Genomic DNA, 14,516 nt, shown 5'->3' with positions numbered 1-14,516 from the left:
CTGAAGCCAGAGATGCTTTCCCGGATCTTTTCTAATGATGCCCGCTGCTCTGAACCATCCCATCATCTAGTTTTAATTTTCCAAAGTGCTTACTGCCAGCTGAAATGATCATGCTTATTTATTCACTTGTTTATTTCCTAATTGTCTCCCACTGGACCGTAAGCTCCAGGAGAGCAGGAACCAGGGCTCTCTCGTTCTCCCCTGTATCCTCAGCATCCAGAATAGCATCTTGCATGATGGTTATCAGTTAGAAGATGCCCAATTAATATTTGCTGACTGAAGGCCAGGAGTCCTGCGATGGTCTCCCACTTGGTATCCAGTCCACACCGCACGCCCTCATAGCAAAACTCCTCTTGAAGCTGGGGACGGTGTTTCATCAGCTGGTCGACAAGCTTTTGTTAGCACCTCAGTCCCTCTGAGCACGGCTGCTGCCTTGTTCGGATGTCTTAAGTGGCTCTCCTTCACCTCCAGTGCTTTTTGGTGGCTCCTTGTCATCTTCCTCCCAACACTCTCCAACTCTCATCTGCAACTACGCCAGACTCATTATGGTTGGACCTTGAGCATTCGCTGGAATTTGATGGGAGGACCCAGGAGTGTCTGCATCCTGCTCGGCCCAGCCACTCCATCTCCTAGCTGCAGTTTTACACGTACAAGGGGCGGTGACAAACGGGAAATCAAAGTTGCATTTGGTTATTAGCTGGCAAGTGCCCATCTCCATGCAGGTGTTGAGGCGAGTGATTTAATCCCAAGGCCCAAGCAGGACCTCATCTTTCCTCCAAGTGACAGTCTTACCGCTGCTGACTGCCAGGCTGTGATGATCATGCGGCAGCAGCAAACGAAAGGAAGAGATGGGAGAGGGAGAGTGAGAGAGCAAGAGAGAGATTGAGAGCGCGAGAATGAGCCAAACCACACGAACGATGATCGAGGAAAGCACAGGGATGCAATTCGCTAGTGAAAGTGGCCCAGGCAGCATCTTGGGCTCCGATAGGTCCTCAGGTCAGCAGTTTCTCCTGCATGGGGTTGGGAGAAATGTCCTCTTTCCTATACTCAGTATCCCCAGGACAAGCCATTCTCACTCCTGGACCCTCTCCTTTTACTCATTCTTTTTGCTTGAAATGGTCTCATCTTCCATGAAACTCTTCTAGATAATTTCTTTAGGTTTGAGATGAACTACGTGATCTTTCTCAGCTTCAATCTCCTCATTCATAGAATGGGAGATGATCCCGACCCATATGGCTTTTGTTAAATGTGTGAGTGAAGATTAAATGAGGAAAAGTTGCTAAAGTACCTAGCACCATCCACGAAATTCAGGTCACTCCATCTCTGCTCTTCCCTTTTCCTATCTGAGTTCTCACTCCCTAGCAGATTGATGGAAGTTTTAGATACAGTTTGGGAATGAAATCCATAGTGGAGTTGTCAGTTAAAATGCAAGACTCCCAGTTACATTTGAATTTCAGATAAACGATGAATAACTTTTTAGTATAAGTATGTCCCAAATATTGCATGGGCTATACTTATACAAAAACCTATTCATTGCTTATCTGAAATCCAAATATAACTGGGCATCCTGTTTTTATTTATGAAATTCAGCAACTCTAATCCATAGAGAAGGACTGGAGACATATGTTTTTACGATAACTGGAGCTGCTTCTGGTATATATCCTAACCCAAATCCATGGGAATGGGTGGCTGACCAAACGTTCTTCCATTTTGGGACTTCATTAGAAAAAGGTAACAGTTTTGGAAGGGGAAAAAATGGAGTTTGTTCATTCCAGGGTAAACGAATTAATCCTTATTTAAAAATTGAGGCTATTGCCTATCCAGAACAATGTAGGTCAATCTCAGAAATTGATCAATAAAGAAACAAGCGCTGTAGCTCGCAGGAAATCAATTGGGAGCAAAAGGAACAGGCATGGATTTTAAATCAAGTTCTGACTCCAATCTCCAGTCACCAATCAGACTTTGTTGTTCGGCTCTGCTTTGATATTCTTTCATTTCATTTCTATATAATCTTGGGAGGCGGGTGGGAGTATCCCCATTTTATGGGGTCCTAGAGGTTAAGAAATTGGCCCAAAGACACCCAGTGACTGTTTCCATTCATGGTGGACTTGTTCTGCGCAGGCAAAGTGCTAAACATATGTGTCTCTGTCTTACGTCTTGTGTGTTCCATCTCAACCCTGTGCGACCTGTGCTGTTATCATGGCTGTTGACAGATGTGCAAGTAGAGGCTCAGAGAGACCACACGTTAGTAAGAATTGCAATGGAGATGGAACCTCAGATGGATCTGAGTCGGAAGCTCAGGCTGTTGATTGCTAGACTGTGCTGACGTCTCATCCCAACTCTTCTGATTCCAAGAACAATGCTCCTTTCCCTCTGCATACAGAGACAGCAATTGAGTCAGAACGGACTGGGCTCAGGTCACACTCCAGGGGAAGACAAGAAGTCTCCAACTGAAAGAATTTGCAGCTCTAGATAACTCAGCATCCAAATGATCACAGTTGTGACATTTGTGGGGGAGATTGGTGGCATTGGGTCACGGCATTTTGTGTCACGCCCTTCACTCTTGTTTGCCTGTTTCACAGTAAATATGCTTACCCTTTATAGAATGAATAGTAACGGGGATGCTATTTAAGGTTTTAAAAAAGGGCGCATGAGCACATCTATGAAAAACCTACAATTAATATTGTATTTAATAATGAATGACTGAAAGCTTTTCCCCTAACCTGGGAGCAAAGCAAGGATGTTCCCTTTACAGCTTCTATTCAGCATCATATTCGAGGTCCCAGCCACGGCAATAAGTTAAAGAAAAGGCATGCAGTTTGGAAAGGAAGAAATAAAACTGTCCTATTTTCAGGCAGCACACTTGTATATGTAGAAAATCCTAAGGATTCTATTAAAAAAACCCTGCAAGAACTCATAAGAGAATTTAGCAAGGTTGCAGGATACAAAGTTAACGTAAAAAGTGTGGTTGCACTGTTGTACACTAACAACGAGTAACTGTAAAATGAAAAATTTAAAACAATACAATTTATGATAACGTCAAAAATGTGAAATGCTTAGAGATAGACTTAAGAAAATATATGTAAGACCTCTATGCTGAAAGCCATAAACCATTGCTGAGAGAAATTAAGGAAAACCTAAATAAATGTGGAGATGTTTCAGATCACGGATTGGAAGACTCAGCATTGTTAAGATGTCAAGCCACCCCAAATTGCCTACGAAGTAATCCCTTAAAATCTGAGCAGTCTTCTATTTTTAGAAATTGACAAACTAATTCTAAAAATTGTGTAGAAGTGGAAAGGGTCCAGAGTAACCAAAATAATTTTGAAAAGAACAAAGCTGGAGGATTCAGACTGCCTGATTTTAAGACTCGCTAAAAAGCTACAGTAGTTAATACAACGTGATATTGGCAAAATAATAGAAAGCTAGATATAAATGGAATAGAGCAGAGAGCTGAGAAATAGAGCCATACATATGCGGTCGATTTTTAACAAAGGTGCCAAGACAATCCAATGGAGAAAGAATAGTCTTTTCAACAAATTGTACTGGGATGATTGCATATCCACGTGGAAATAAATGAACTTCATCCTATGCATCACACCATATACAAACATTAACTTGAAATGGATCACAGACCTAGAGGTAAAATCTAAAACTATAAAACCTCCAATAAAATACATACGAGAAAAGTCTTTGTGACCTTGAGTTAGGCAAAGATTTCTTAGAAAGGGCAAAAAGTATAAACCATAAAACTATGGTAAATTTGACTTCATAAAAATGTAGAAGTTCTACACTCTGAGAGATATTGTTAAGAAAACAAGACAGGCCACAGACTATTTGCAAAACACGTAGCTGATAATTACATGTATATGTATATATATTCATCTATATAATCTCATAACACAATAATACAAAACCAAACAAATGAATTAAAAATGGGCAAAATACTTTAACAGACACTTCTCCAAAGAAGAGACAAGATGGCAAATAAATGCACAGAAGATGCTCAACACCGTTATCATCAGAAAAATGCAAATCAAAACCACAGTGAGATACCACTGCACATCTACTGGAATGGCTTTTACAAACAGATAATTAATACCAAGTGTTGGTGAGGGTGTGAAGCTGCTGGAACTCTCATACATTACCGATGGGAATGGTACAGCCACTTTGCACTGTAGTGTAGCAGTCTCTTATACAATAAAAGGGAGTTACCACACGACCCAGCCCTCACACAGCTAGGCTGTTTATCCAAGAGAAGTGAAAACATACGACCAGACCTGTATGAAAATGTTTATAGCAGCTTGATTCATAATTACTCCAAACTGGAAACAACCCAAATGTCTGTCAATGGATGAATGGGTAAATAAATTGGAGTACATTCAAACCATGGAATACTACTGAGTAATAAAAAGGAATAAGCTACTTATGCACATGACAACTTGGATGAATTTCAAAAACATTATGTTGAGCAAAAGAAGCCAGACAGAAAAGAATATAAGTCCATTAACATGAAACTATAGAAAAAGCAAAACTAATCTATAGTGGCGGGAAGCATACAGAGGTTGCCTGGGGCGGATTTGACTATAAAGGGACATGAGAGAACCTCTTGGGGGTAATGAACGTGTGCTCTCTCTTGACTGGGGGGGGGGGGGTGGTTACACTTGTCAAAACTCATCAGGCTTTACACTTAAAATCTATTCATTTTATTGTATGCCGGTTATATCTCCATAAGGTTGATATAAAAAGTGAAAAATAAAAAATCATACACGCGTTAAAGAAAATCTATATACACTTCCAGGAGCTGGTAGGTTTTCTGACTTTTTAAATTTTACTAGGAATTCCAGAAATTAATTTAACAATAACTTTTACTTTCATATCTTATTCATTTCATTATCTCCAGTGCCTAGCAATATGCCTGGCACATAGGGAGAGTTCAATAAATGTTTGTTGAATGAATATTACCCCTGGTGAGCCTTTTACAATTCTATTTGCCTAAACTAATAGATCATTTGAGGGGGGCAACGTAGGTGCCCATCAAGGGGTGAATGGATAAAGAAGATATGGTATATATACACAGTGGAATACTACTCAGCCATAAGAGATGAGGAAATCCAGCCATTTGTGACAAGATGGATAGACTTTGAGGGTATTATGCTAATGGAAATAAGTGAGAGGGAGAAAGTCAAATTCCATATGATCTCATTCACAATTAGAAGATAAAAACAACAACAAACAAGCACATAGAGACAGAAATTGGATTGGTGGTCACCAGAGGGGAAGGGGGAGGGAGGAGGGTGGAGGGGTGATTAGGCACATGTGTGTGGTGATGGATGGTGATTAGTCTTTGGGTGGTGAATACGCTGTAATCTACACAGAAATTGAAATATAACAATGTACACCTGAAATTTATATAATATTATAGACCCATGTTACTACAATAGTAAATAAATAAATAAAAAGAAAGGGTACTGCTTAGGTACCAGTGACTTTTAAATTTTCTATCTATGCCTAGCAGGAGGCATCTGGACACGGTCAATGGTTCCAAATGTTATAAAAAAAAAGTTAAAAGAGTGATACTTATAATGGGCACGAGGACTCTGAACCCAGGATTGCCTACCTGTAGCCTATTCATTCATTCAAATATACTCCACATATTCAATCAACATTTATTAAATATCTGGTATGTTTAGGCACTTTTGTTAACTCTTAGGGAGTGTGATACCTCCAGCTTTGTTCTTTTTTCTCAGGATTCCTTTGACTATTCAGGGCCTTTTGTTTTTCCATACAAATTTTAGGATTCTTTGTTCTATTTCTGTGAAAAATGTTGTTGGAACTTTGATAGGGATTGCATTGACTCTGTGGATTGCTTTAGGAAATATGTACATTTTAACAATGTTAATTCTTCCAATTCAAGAGCATGGAATTCTTTGTGTCTTCTTCAATTTCTTTCAACAATGTTTTATAGTTTTCAATGTACAGATCTTTCACCTCTTTGGTTAAGTTTATTCCTAGGTATTATATTCCTTTTGTTGCAATTGTAAACAGGATTGTATTCTTAATTTCTCTTTCTGCTATGTCATTGTTAGTGTATAGAAATGCAAATGGTTTTTTATGTTGATTTCGTATCCTGCAAATTTACTGTATTCATTTATAATTTCTAAAAGTTTTTTGGTGGCTTCTTTAGGGTTTTCTATATATAAAATCATGTCATCTGCAAGTAGTGACAGTTGCACTTCTTCCTTTCCAATTTGGATCCCTTTTATTTCTTTTTCTTGCCTGATTGCTCTGGCTAAGACTTCCAATACTATGTTAAATAAGAATGGTGAAAGTGGGTACCCTTGTCTGCTTCCTGTTCTTAGAGGAATAGCTTTCAGTTTTTCTCCATCGAGAATGGTATTAACTGTGGGTTTGTCATACATGGCCTTTGTTATGTTGAGATACTTTCCTTCTATACCCATCTTATTCAGAGTTTTTATCATAAATGGATGCTGTATCTTGTCAAATGATTTCTCTGCATCTATTGAGATGATCATGTGATTTTTATTCTTCATTTTGTTAACGTGGTGTGTCATGTTGATTGATTTGCAGATGTTGAACCATCCCTGCATCCCTGGAATAAATCCCACTTGATCATGATGTATGATCTTTTTAATGTGTTTTTGTATTCAATTTCCTAGTATTTTGTTGAGGATTTTTGCATCAATGTTCATCAGTGATATTGGCCTGTAATTTTCTTTTGTGTGTTGTCCTTGTCTGGTTTTGGTATCAAGGTAATGTTGGCTTCATAGAATGAGTTAGGAAGCTCCCCCTCCTCTTCAACTTTTTGGAAGATTTTGAGAAGGATAGGTATTAAGTGTTCTTTGAATGTTTGGTAGAATTCACCAGGGAAGCTGTCTGGTCCTGGACTCCTATCTTTTGGGAGGTTTTTGCTTACTGTTTCCATGTCCTTACTGGTGATTGGTCTATTCCAATTCTCTATTTCTTGATTCAGTTTTTGAAGGTTGTACGAGTCTAAGAATTTATCCATTTCTTCTAGATTATCTAATTTATTGGCATATAGCTTTTAGTAGTATTCTCTTATAATCTTTTGTATTTCTGAGGTGTCAGCTGTAATTTCTCCCCTTTCATTTCTGTTTTTATTTATTTGAGCCTTCTCTCTTTCGTTCTTGGTGAGTCTAGATAAAGGTTTGTCAATTTTGCTTATCTTTTCAAAGAACAAAGTCTTGGTTTCATTTTTTCTATTGTTTTTTAAGCCTCTATTTCCCTTATTCTGCTCTGATTTTTATTATTTTCTTCCTTCTACTGATTTTGGGCCTTGTTTGTTCTTATTTTTCCAGTTCCTTTAGGTGCACTGTTAGATTGTTTGAGATTTTTCTTGTTTGTTGAGGTAGCCTATATTGCTATAAACTTCCCTGTTAGAAGCGCTTTTGCTGTATCCTGTAAATTTTGGCATGTCATATTTCCATTTGTCTCCAGTATTTTTTAATTTCTCCTTTGACTTCTTCATTGACCCAGTTTTTGTTCAGTAGCATTTTGTTAATCTCCACGTATTTGTGACTTTTCTGATTTTCTTCCTGTAGTTGATTGCTAGTTTCATACCATTGTGGTCAGAAAAGATGCTTGGAATTATCTCAATCTTCTTAAATTTATTGAGACTTGTTTTGTGGCTAATATGTGATCATTCCTGGAGAATGTTCCATGTGCATTTGAAAAGAATGTGCATTCTATGGTTTTTGGATAGAATGTTCTGTATATATTTACTAAGTCCATCTGGCCTAATGAGTCATTTAAAACCAATGTTTCCTTATTGATCTTCTGTTTGGATGATCTATCTATTGGTGTAAGTGGAGTGTTAAAGTCTCCTGCTATTATTGTGTTACTGTCTATTTCTCCTCTTATGTCTGTTAATAATTGCTTTATATATTTAGGTGCTCCTATGTTGGATGAATAGGTATTTACAAGTGTTATATCCTTTTGTTGGATTCTTCCCTTTATCATTATGTAGTGCCCTTCTTTGTCTCTTGTTACAGTTTTTGTTGTAATGTCTATTTTGTCTGACATAAGTATTGCTACCCCAGATTTCTTTTCATTGCCATTTGCATGGAGTATCTTTTTCCATCCCTTCACTTTTATTTGTCTTTAGGTCGGAAGTGTGTCTCTTGTATGCAGCATATATATGGGTCTTGTTTTTTCATCCAATTGGCTGCCTTATGCCTTTTGATTGGAGCATTTAGTCTGTTGACATTTAAAGTAGCCATTGATAAGTATGTACTTATTGCCATTTTGTTACTTTTTTTCTGGGGGTTTTAGTAGTTCTTCTCTGTTCCTTTCTTCTTCTCTTGCTCTCTTCCCTGTGGTTTGATGGCTTTCTTTAGTATTATGTTTGGGTTCCTTTCTCTTAATTTTTTTTGTGTATTTATTGTATGTTTCTGGTTTGTGATTACCATGAGGTTCATTTATAATAACCTGCATATATAGCAATCTATATTAAGTTGATGGTCTCTTTAGTTTGACCTCTATCTAAAAACTCTACTCTTTTAGTCCCTTCCTCTCAAAAAAGGTCCCCTTTTTGTTATCATATATAACCTCCATTTTTTGTGTGTGTATCTGTGACCATCTTATCATGGAAATAGGTATTTATAGTACTTTTCTCTTCTGACCTTCATGTTATCTTCACAGGTGGTTGATCTGCTACCTTTACTATATTTTTGCCTTTACCAGTAATTTTATTGCCTTGTTTTTTTCAATAATTTTCTTATTTCTATTTGTGATCTTCTCTTTCCCACTTAAATAAGTCCCTTTAGCATTTCTTGTAAGACTGGTTTCTTGGTGATAAACTCCTTTAATTTTTGCTTGTCTGGGAAACTCCTTATCTCTCCTTCCATTCTGAATGATAACCTTGCTGGGTAGAGTATTCTTGGCTGTAGGTTTTTTCCTTTCAACACTTTAAATATATCATGTTCCTCCCTTCTAGCCTGTAAGGTTTCTGCTGAAAAGTCAGCTGATAGCTTTATGGGTTTTCCTTTGTATGTCACTTGTTGACTTTCTCTTGTGGCTTGTAGGAGTCTCTCCTTATCTTTAATTCTTGACATTTTAATTATAATGTGTCTTGGTGAGTGCCTCCTTGGGTTTATGTTGTTTGGTGCTCTCTGTGCTTCCTGTACCTGGATGTCTGTTTCCTTCCTTAGGTTAGGAAAGTTTTCAGCTATTATTTCTTAAAATAGATTCTCTGCCCTCTTGTCTCTCTCTTCTCCTTCTGGGACACCTATAATCGAAAGCCAACACACTTGAGTTTGTCCCAGAGGTCACTTAGACTGTTCTCATTGTTTTTAATTATTTTTTTCTTTTATCTGTTCAGCTTGGGTAATTTCCTGTGGTCTTTCATCCAGCTCACCAATCTGTTCTTCTGTATCATCTACTCTGCTATTGAGTTGCTCTAGTGGATTTTTCATTTCTAGTATTGTATTCTTCATTTCTAATTTTTTCTTTTTTTTATATTTTCTAATTCTTTGTTAATGTTCTCACTGAGTTCATCCATTCTTCTTCTAAGATCACTGAGCATCCTTATGACTTTTTATTTCAACTCTGTCAGGTAGATTGTTTATTTTTGTTTCATTTAGGTTTTTTTCTGGGGTTTTGTCCTGTTCTCTTACTTGGAATATATTCCTTTGCCTCCTCATTTTGCCTCTTTCTCTGTGCTTAAATCTATGTATTAGTGGGTCAGCTATGTCTCCTGATCTTGGAGAGGTGGCCTTATGTAAGAGATGCCTTTTGGGGCCCAGCAGTGTGCTTCCCTCTCGTCACCAGTTCCAAATGTTCCAGGAGTGCCCCCCATGTGGGCTATATGTATCCTTCTTTTGTGGCAGGGTTGCTCTTGCTGCAGGTGCCCTTGGAGGCTAGGCTGTCCCCTTGGCTGGCTGGTTGTAATGCTCAGCTGTGTGCGGCTGCTATGGACCCTTCAGCCACTTCATCAGGTGTAGGGAGTTCCAGCACAGTTGACTGTGAGGTCTAACAGCACATTCCTGTTGCAGTTTTTCTGTTAATTGAGTGGGCCCTCAGTATAGCTGGCTACTAGGCTCAGGGGGTTACAATTTCTGTAGGCCTCCAGCCTTGAAGGCTGTTGTTAGCTCTCTCAGGATTGCAAATGAGTGGGGCTGGCTGCAGGCACAGGAGCACCCAATTGTTTCAGGCTTTGGAACATTGGGCTTCTGTCCTATATGGACTTCTGCCACTGATAAGCCCCACCACCCACAGGGCCACACACAGTGTCACCACAGTCTTGCCCTCTGCACACATCCCAAATCACTGAAGTAGGCACAGTCGCCCCACTGCAGACGCCCCACACACTCAACCAATGCCCCCACACACTCCGCTTGTTCCTTGTGCACACCCTGCCCCACAGAGGTAGACCCACTCACTGGGCTGCAGAGGATCCAGGCACCCTGCCTATGCAGGCCCATAAGTTGCCTGAGGGCTTGCTGTTGGGTGGGGCCTGTCCCTAGGGTGGTCTCCCTGCCCTGGCTGAAATGGATTAAATCAGGCACTCTAATGGGGGGGCCAGACCCTGGGCTAACAGGCCAGAGGAAGAACTCCAATGGTGTCTGCCAGTGGCTGTGTCAGCATGCCTGCAATAGGTCACAATAATGGCTGCTGCCGATGTCTCAGGCCCTGGAGAGGTCTCACCTCTCACCAAGATGCACTCAGAGCCTACCAGGTGATTCACTTTACACCAAAGGCCTGTGCACCTTTCTTTATGGTGATTTTAGGTTGCTTTCCAAAATGGGTGAATTTGTGCATGGGCCCTTTGAGAGCTGGCTTTTTTCCCCTCATGTCTGATAGCTTTTCTGGGGGTATTCCCCGTTGTAGTTAAAAGGCAGCATAGGCAGATATGAGACTTGTCCCAGTTGTGCTTAGTCCAAAGGAGGCTTATAGCAGTAACACTCCCCTGCTCAGGTCCCCTGCTCCTCCAGGGAAGGCTGCATACCTTAGGATTGTTCCTGGCTGGCCATGAAGTGCCGTGGCTTGTGAAGGTGGCTTTTTTTCTCTCTGGAAAGGAATTTCTTCCTCTTCCACCTCAGTCAGGACTGCCCCTTTTTGTGGGGGTTCTTTTTATGCAGTTTTCAGTTCTCTCTCAGGGTTAGTTGTTCCAAGAGTTTTTGTAAATTGGTTGTGCCGTGGGAGGAGGTAAGTTCAGTCTGCCTATGCTGCCCTCTTGACACCAACCATAAACTAATAAATTTTTAATGAGGTATTAATATGACAATTTATTTTTTAGGCATCATAGATGAGGGAGGAGAGAGTTTTCATCACAACTTCTTTTCTATCCATATAGGCATCCATCATACTTGGACCCTTTAGAGGGTTGGATAATGGCCCCAGAAAGATATGCTGAAGTCTTTATCCCTCATACCTGTGAATGCAAATTTACTTGGAAATAGGATATTTGTAGATATAGTTAAGGATCTCCAGATGAGATCATTCTGTATTTTGGGTGGGCCCTAAAGCAAATAGCTGGTGTTCTCTCAAAAAACTGGGGCATTCAAATCCCACACAGAGAGACACAGAGGTGGACAGCCATGTGAAGATGGAGGCAGAGGTTGGAGGGAGGTGTCTGCCAACCAAGGAACCCAAAGATTGCTGAGTGAGAACTAAGAGGGAGACATGGGATGGATTCTTCCTCAGAGCCTCTAGAAAGAACCAATCTTACTAACCTTGATTTCAGACTTTTGGCCTCCAGAACTGTGAGAGAATAAATTTATGTTGTTTTAAGCCACAGGTTTGTGGTGATTTGTACAGCAGCCCCAGGAAACGAATACCACTGCTAAGTCAGAAACTCCTCCTTTCGCATGCAAACTTCTCAAAAGGCAAAGCTTTCTTTGCATTCCCTTCAACCTCTTCTCATCCACTGAAGTTTGTTTTCTGCCCGCATTCCTCCACGGGAATCAGGTTCTCTAAGTTCATCCCCGATCTGTTAATACCCAGGTGTGTTGGACATTCTCATTTTCTCTTTTGATGGACCTCATGTCACATTTGACATGGTCGGTCACCCCTCCTTATCTACTCTCTGCTCATTTGGCTTTCATTTCACTGAATTCTCTTGGTTTTCTTTGTACCTTTCCCATGTCTGTATCATCCATCACTTAGGTCTGAAAAGTTGAAGTTCTCCAAAGTACCATCCTTGGCTTTCTGATATTCTCACTCTTTGCACCCTTTTTGGGTCATCTTATCCCTTCACATGATCCAACCACCTTCTCTATGTTGATGATTCCCTCATCTCCAACCCCAGCCCAGGCCTTTCTCCCAAGCTTCAGAATCTTAAAGCCACTTGCTAGACATCTTCATTTGGGTGTCCCCAGATACATCAAACTCAACCTGGCCCCACCCTGAACTCATTATTTTCCTCCCAAACCTGCTTCTCTGTTCTCCCTGTTGGAATTGATGGCTTCACCATTTGTTCAGTCTCTTATGCTATAAACTTGGGCATGGACCTTTTCTCCTCTTTTTTTTTTTTTTTTATTGATTCCCAAGTCCAGTTCTGTCACCATGGTCACAGAGAGGGCAGGAGGAAATAAAGTTGAGAACGTAAATGGAAAGGTTAGCTTGGAACAGAAGGTGAGGCAATTGTACCCTTTAGACGTAAGAAAAGGGCATAATGATGGATGGCCAATGGGTGAGAAGCTGAACAAGATCAAGCCTGGTGGCTTAGACTTTCTCAGTGAGGAGATGTGATAGGTGTCTTCATATGCCTGCAGGACAACCACAGGAAAGAGGGAATAAAGTCTGTGGGGCCTCAGTGAGCAGAATCAGGGTGAAGGGAGCTGTGGGGGGTGGGTTGTGGTTAACCTAACTAAGATGAGCTCTGAAGATCTGCCACAGACGGCGCCGCCCTGAGATTTAGCGAGTTCTCTGTCACTGGAGGTATTTCAGCAGAGCTCGGGAGAATCCTTGCCCAAAATGGAGTGGATTGATTTCAACTTTGGGTTGGGGAGTGATAGAGAGGGGAAGATGTTGTGGTTGTGCTGAATGAGTTCTAATGCCCATTCCAATCTGGGGACTGACCAACCTGTGGCTTAAGGGCACAAGACCAAGAGGCAATAATGAAATATAGCAAAGAAGAGATGTGGTGTTAGAAGCAAGGAAAACCAAGATGTGAGAGCCCATCTCCACATTTCCTACTTTGACGGGGTCCACCCAGCAACTTACATCAGGTCCCGCATTTCTGCAATTACGATGTCATCTAATCTGGGCTATGAATACATTAGCTGCAAAAAGTACATATGCTGTTAATGAGAAATGAGCTTCCCCTCCCTCCTCCTCCTATTTTTGGGATTAAGAACAAAGCAGAAGGGAGTTAGGGGACTTCACTTGGGACACACGCTGGACGGCTTCAGCAAGCACAGCCACCACCTGAATGCCAACTAAGCTGCCTGTGTGTCTGGAAAAGTTTGGAGGACAAAAGTTGCCATTGGATGCAGATGAGCTGGCTCAGTTTCAGCATTTCTTGTGTTTGCTTCCCGTTCTACTTTATAGACAGAAGCCACACCAAGACTCTCTTAGGTTTCAGAATATTCCAGGAAATGTCCCCCACTTTTCCACTCCCCGCTTCTTTCTGTAACCAACAAGAGAAAGAGCTTCCCCTTCACACCCTATGTCAAGGTTAAAGAAAATGGTCAGACTTTCAGATTTGCAAGAAGTTCTCTTTAAGTTTGAGCAGAGCCCGGGACTAGGAGCCGGGCTGAGAAGCATCTTGAAAGACTTGCTCAGGAGCTCCAGCATTCGCTGAGCATTTTTGCCTAAGTGGTCCAGTTTGATCATCACCAGAGAGCCGAAGGCAGGTGTAATTGTCCTTGTTTCATGAAGAAGATATTGAAGCTCAGAGAGGTTGAGGGTCTTGCCCAAGATCACACGGCTGCTAGGGAACAGGTCTTGAACCTTCACACGATTTTCTTTGTGCTGTTGAGCAAAGAGGGGAGACTGAAGCGAAGGGAGAAGAGCTGAGCCAAGGATGGCTGTGCACCGCTCACGGGAGCCTTTGCCAAACTCTCCATGAGGAGCCTAAGCAACATTCTGGCAATCTCATGTGGCACACGTCATCCACTGGAGACTCAAATACGCTTCTTCGCATATTAAAGGACCTGATAAGTCCTAAGGTACCACTCCTTTTTCCATCTAATTTTGTGGTCCTCTTCTACTCTGACTCTGGGATTGGCCATGTGACTTGCTTTAGCCAATTGAATGAGGCGGAAGCAACAATGTACCAGTTCTGAGCCTGTGCCTCAAGAGAGCCCTGGGTTCCTGACTGTTCTCATGTGCCTTTGCCATCGCCGTAAGAACACACTTGGGTTAATTGTTGGCTCAAGAAAGACAAGAGATAGGTGGAGTTGAGCCCAAAGTGATCAGCCAACTCTTAGCTGACCTCAGATGTGTGAGCAACAAATGTTAATTATTGCTGGTGGTTTGTTACCTGGCATTATTGCAGCAATAGATAACTGATACATAGGAAGTAATGTTAT

Source organism: Equus caballus, chromosome 8 (genome assembly GCF_041296265.1).
Source record: "Equus caballus isolate H_3958 breed thoroughbred chromosome 8, TB-T2T, whole genome shotgun sequence".
NCBI lineage: Eukaryota > Metazoa > Chordata > Mammalia > Perissodactyla > Equidae > Equus > Equus caballus.
This window is presented reverse-complemented; position numbering follows the sequence as displayed.